Consider the following 6141-nt stretch of genomic DNA (forward strand, 5'->3'; position numbering starts at 1 on the left):
GCATTTAAAGGTCCTTTTTTTTTTTTAAAAAAAAAGCAAAACAAGATTGCATGGAAACTGAAGGCACAAAATGACAACTCCAAGGGGGGGCTATCCTTTGTTAATTGCTTATGAAGATATGAGAAAGGAACAGAAAGTTCAAGCCTGGTAAAATCATGGATCTATTGCAGAGGAGGAAATGAAAGAATAGGTAACAACACCCTTGGGGAGGCCCCAGACAGCACTGTGGAAGCATTTGATTAGAGAGCCAAGGGGGGGCTATCCTTTGTTAATTGCTTATGAAGATATGAGAAAGGAACAGAAAGTTCAAGCCTGGTAAAATCATGGATCTATTGCAGAGGAGGAAATGAAAGAATAGGTAACAACACCCTTGGGGAGGCCCCAGACAGCACTGTGGAAGCATTTGATTAGAGAGTTTCAGTTACATTGCCTCTCAGATTCATGCTGAGGTTAAAAAAAAAAGCTTAAGTTACCTTGACTACTATATGATTAAACTGATACTCTCTGGGGAGGAAAACAAAATGGTCAGCATACATGCTGGATTTTAAATCCCTTCTTAAAAATTACCTGTCATTTCTTCAAGGATTAAATAAGAAGGTAGAGTGCTTCCTAAGTTTCAGTGAATTCAAACACTTGAGATTTTTTTCTATCTATCTATAAAAAAGACATAGCCCAGGTATTAAAAGCTAAGTGTAGACTGCACAGCATTATAAAACATAAAGTACTCTTATTCTTTACAGCTTCCTTTAAAACTTAAACGTGTATCAGAGAACGAAATTAAACCTCTATTTTTAAAATACACCTTTGGGCTTCCCTGGTGGTGCAGTGGTTGAGAGTCCGCCTGCCGATGCAGGGGACGGGGGTTCGTGCCCCAGTCCGGGCAGATCCCACATGTCGTGGAGCGGCTGGGCCCGTGAGCCATGGCCGCTGAGCCTGCGCGTCTGGAGCCTGTGCTCCGCAATGGGAGAGGCCACATCAGTGAGAGGCCCGCACACGGCAAAAAAACACAAAAAAAACATGATCTAATTGATAAACTACTATCTCTCATTTTCATTTGCTATTGAGGTAAATGCACACAGACAAGAAGGTCAGGAAAACTGAGTGCCAAGTCTTCCCCACTCTTGGAGCTAGTTGCTTCACAGACATTTTATTGAATGCTCACAACATCTGATAAAGTAAATATTACTAATTTACTTTATTAAGGAAACTAAAGCTTTGCACAATTAAACTGTATCTGTGCATAATTGGGAAGTAATGAAAAAGGAAGCCCACATTTTTTTTAATATGCCCAGTTGGCCCTGAACATTTACATATAGCAGTTCTCAAACTTTCTTAGTAACAGGACCTTTTATCCAATGAAATCAAACTCCCAATACATAAAATGGATAAGAATAGTGCTGAGTTATATACATTTAATTTCTCTGGTACACTAAATTTCAGTTTGAGAGTTACGTTTCAACCTTCAATCAGTTTTATCTTATAACTTGTTTTTCAGGTAGACTGCCTATTTCCTCTTCATTTGTTAGGTCTGGTGGGTTTTTACCTTGCTCCTTCATCTGCTCTGTGTTTTTCTGTCATTTCATTTTGCTTATCTTACTGTGTTTGGGGTCTCCTTTTCACAGGCTGCAGGTTCATAGTTCCTATTGTTTTTGGTGTCTGTCCCTAGTGGCTAAGGTTGGTTCAGTGGGCTGTGTAGGTTTCCTGGTGGAGGGGACTAGTGCCTGTTTTCTGGTGGATGAGGCTGGATCGTGTCTTTCTGGTGGGCAGGTCCACGTCTGGTGGTGTGTTTTGGGGTGTCTGTAGCCTTATTATGATTTTAGGCAGCCTCTCTGCTAATAGATGGGGCTGTGCTCCTGTCTTGCTAGTTGTTTGGCATAGGATGTCCAGCACTAGCTTGCTGGTCGTTGAGTGGAGCTGGGTCTTGGTGTTGAGATGGAGATCTCTGGGAGATTTTCTCCATTTGATATCACGTGGAGCTGGGAGGTCTCTGGTGGACCAGTGTCCTGAAGTTGCCTCTCCCACCTCAGTGGCACAGCCCTGACGCCTGGCTGGAGCACCAACAGCCTGTCATCCACACGACCAGTTACGTGGGGAGTTTCTTGCCTTTTGGGAGGTCTGAGGTCTTCTGCCAGCGATCACTGGGTGTTCTATAGGAACAGTTCCACGTGTAGATGTATTTCTGATGTATCTGTGGGGAGGAAGGTGATCTCCACGTCTTACTCTTCCGCCATCTTCTCCAGAATTCTAGGTACGATGATTCCTGCCCGCGGTCCCCAGGATTGTCGCGGCTTCGGCCGCCGGGGCCCCTCCAGAGCCAGCAGCCTCAGTGAGGCCGCCCTCCCCTCTGGCTCCGGGGCAGTTCCGTGACGGCGGAGGGAAGAGACCCCAAGCCGGGAGTTCCAGCTCTGTGGGAACGTGGGCTCCGTTCTCCTGAGTCCAGTTTTATCTTATAACTTAATTCTACATTTTGTTTGTAAAATAAGAGTTCAAAGTCATGTGGATAAGATAATTCTAGTAGCTCTTTTAGGGCTGGATTAATATTATTTAATATTGTTTTTCTTGTCAGAAAGTGCTAAAAATTACAATGTGAACCTTTAATAGCTTTTAAAATAGCTTGTCATGCAATTTCAGGGTAGTGTCTGATTACACTGATCCAGAAAACTTGAAGGAGAAATAGGCAATTTTGTTTTAAAGTTGAATTACTTATACTACAAAGCTACAGTAATCAAGACAGTATATAGAAACAGAAATATAGATCAATGGAACAGGATAGAAAGCCCAGAAATAAACCCACACACATATGGTCACCTTATCTTTGGTAAAGGAGGCAAGAATATACAATGGAGAAGAGGCAACCTCTTCAGCAAGTGGTGCTGGGAAAACTGGAGAGCTACAAAAAAAAAAAACAGTATGCTACTGGCACAAAAACAGAAATACAGATCAATGGAACAGGATAGAAAGCCCAGAAATAAACCCACGCACCTGTGATCAATTAATCTATGACAAAGGAGGCAAAAATATACAATAGAGAAAAAACAGTCTCTTCAATAAGTGGTGCTGGGAAAGCTGGACAACTACATGTAAAAGAATGAAATTAGAACGTTCTCTAACACCATATACGAAAATAAACTCAAGATGGATGAAAGACCTAAATTTAAGGTCGGACACTCTTAATAGCTCATTTTTTAAATTGCTGAATAATACTTCATTTTATATCAGTTTGTTTATCTATATATTTGTGGATGGACTTTGGGGTTGTTTCCTGTTTTGGGCTGTTACAAATAAAGCTGTAATGACATTCATATTCAAGTCTTTGTACAGAATATGTGTTAATTCTCTTGGGTAAATACCTAAGAGTGAAATGGCTCTATTGTATGTTTACCTTTTTAAGGAGCCATCCCGTTGTTTTCCAAAGTGGTTGTACAATTTCCATTCCCACCAGCAGTGTATACTAGTTCCAGTTCCTCCACATTCTCAACAACACTTGGTATGATCAGTCTCTTTAATTTTTGCCATTCTAGTAGGTGTTTAGTGGTAGCTCACAATGGTTTTAATTTGCCTTTCTCTAACGACTAATGATGCACTTAGTTGCCATCCTGATATCTTTTTCGGTGAAGTGTCTGTTCAAGTATTCTGCCCGTTTTTATATTGGGTTTTTTGTCTTCTTACTGGGTTTTGAGAGTTCCTTGAGTATTCTGGATATGCATCCTTTATCAGATATACGCTTTGCAAACATTTCCTTCAAGTCTATGGCTTGACATTTTATTCTCCTAACAGTGTCTTTTAAAGACGGAAGTTTGAAATTTTGATAAAGTGCTATTTTTGTCTAACCCAAGTAAGCAGAGGCTTTCTCCTAAAAGTTTCATGTTTTGTATTTAGAGTTAATTTTTGCCTATGGTGCAAGTTATGGATTGAAGTTCTTTTTTGTCTTTTGCATATGAATATCAAATTGTTCTATCACCATTTGTTCAAAAAAACAATCCATTCTTCAATGAATTGACTCTGCATCTTTGTAGAAAAACACTTTATTTATTTATTTACTTCTGCACTCTCTATTCTATTCCATTGGCTTATGTGTCTGTGTTTACACCAAAGCACACTTTGTTGATTACTATAACTTTACAGTAAGTCTTGAAACCAGGCAATGTTAGTCTTCTAAATTTGGTCTTCATTTTTTAAGTGGGTTTGGCTAAGTTCTTTGCATTCCATATGAAATCTGGAATCTGCTTGTCAATTTCTACCAAAAAGTCCACGGAGATGTTGCTTGAGATTGCATTAAATTTGTAGATTAGTTTGGTTAACGTTGACACCTTAACATTCAGTCTCCTGACTGTTAGCAAACTATATGTGTCCATTTCTCACAGACTTCTTCCGTTTCTCTCAGTAATATTTATAGTTTTCAGTGTATAGTCTTTTAAGCTTTATTCCTAGTATTTTATATATTTTGATACTACTGTGAATGGTATTGCTTTTTAAATTTCAATTACCAAACATTTGTTGTTATATATAGAATACAATTGATTTTTGTATGTTGATCTTGTATTCCATACTTTGTTAAACTTGCTTATTAGTTCTAGTAGCGTTTTTGTGTGGATTGTATCAGATTTTCTATATAGATGATTATGTCAGCTATAAATAAATAGAATTTGTTTACTAAATGAGTTAAAACATTTCATAATATCACTGTCTTAGTCTGCTCAGGTAAATGGTTTATTTTTTGAACCATTTTTATTGAAGTATAGCTAATTTATAATGTGTTAGTTCCAAGTGTACAGCAAAGTGATTCAGTTATATATATATATATGTGTGTGTGTATATATACACACACACATATATATACACGTATATATGCAGATTCTTTTGCATTATATGTTATGACAAAATATTGAATATAGTTCTCTGTGCTATATAGCAGGTCCTTGTTGGTTATCTATTTTATATATAGTAGTATGTATCTGTTAATCCCAAATTCCTAATTTATACCATCGACTTTCCCTTTTGGTAACCATAAGTTTTCTCGCTATGCCTGTGTGGACTCTGGACTCTGATGCTGGGGTTTGAATCCTTGCTCAGTCACTTTGTAGCTCTGTGATCTTGGGTAAGTCAGTTAACCTCTCTGTACCTAAGTACCTTATCTCTAAAATGAGGACGATACTAATACCTACTTTGAAGTGTTGTTTGGAGAATTAATTAAGATAACATATGCAAAGTCCTTACAACAGTGCTTGGCCCGTAGTATGCAATGTATAAGCGTTAGCAGTTGTTAATATTATAATTTGGCAATGCTTGCTTGCTCTAAGTCGGCTTGCCAGGAGTCTAAACCGTTTCATATCCTCTCTCTTTTTCTCTAGCAAACCTGCAAAACACCTGCTAAATAACTGTCACGGACTGAATTGTGTCGCCCTCCCCCCACCCCCCACCCCCCACCCCCCTACCCCCGTCCCGCCTCCTTCTCCCTGTCCAAATTCATATATTAAAGCCCTAACCCCCAATGAGGCTATATTTGGAGACGGGACCTTTAGAGAAGTAATTAAGGTTAAATGAGGTCACAAGGTTGGGTCTTAATCCTCTCTATAAGAAGACATACCAGAGATTTCCCTCTCTCGCTACGTGTGCACGGAAAAAGGCCAAGTGAGGACACAGTGGGAAGGCGGCCGTATAGGAGACTGGAAGAGAGACCACACCAGAGAGCAATCCTGCTGGCACCTTGATCTTGGACTTCCAGCCTCTCACTCTGTGGTGTTTTGTTATGACAGCCTGAGCAGACTAAAGACAGTGATACTATGAAATGTTTTAACTCATATATTCCATGAGAGGCAAATAAGCAGTCCTGACCTACAACGTCTGATGCCAACCTCGGGTACATTTCCCCATTGTGGGAAAGTCTGGCATCTACCATGGTTGAGGTGGGGGAGTGCTGCGGAGAGTCATATACCATTGGGACTACTGCCCACTTGCTTGCCTCAATGAAGCTATTTTTCCTACAAAATTTGTTGAAGCCCCAGGCTGACTACTAGCTATACAGGGGTTAGTTATTAACTGCAAGAGCTGTTACTCTTATTTCTTTCTTCTTTCGGGCCCATCACAGAGTCCACTAAGTCGCTGATCAGATTCTGGACTAGTGTGACCTCATGCAGGCTG

At 39.7% G+C, this 6141-nt stretch overlaps 1 pseudogene; it reads right to left on the reverse strand.

Annotated features, from left to right (window-relative positions):
• The window catches only part of LOC103086593 (uncharacterized protein C5orf46 pseudogene), a 22137-nt pseudogene extending 19906 nt beyond the window's left edge, over positions 1-2231 (reverse strand).
• Between the last annotated feature and the right edge of the window lie 3910 nt (positions 2232-6141).

The sequence above is a fragment of the Lipotes vexillifer genome, unplaced genomic scaffold (genome assembly GCF_000442215.2).
Source record: "Lipotes vexillifer unplaced genomic scaffold, Lipotes_vexillifer_v1.1 scaffold1504, whole genome shotgun sequence".
In the NCBI taxonomy this organism is placed as follows: domain Eukaryota; kingdom Metazoa; phylum Chordata; class Mammalia; order Artiodactyla; family Lipotidae; genus Lipotes; species Lipotes vexillifer.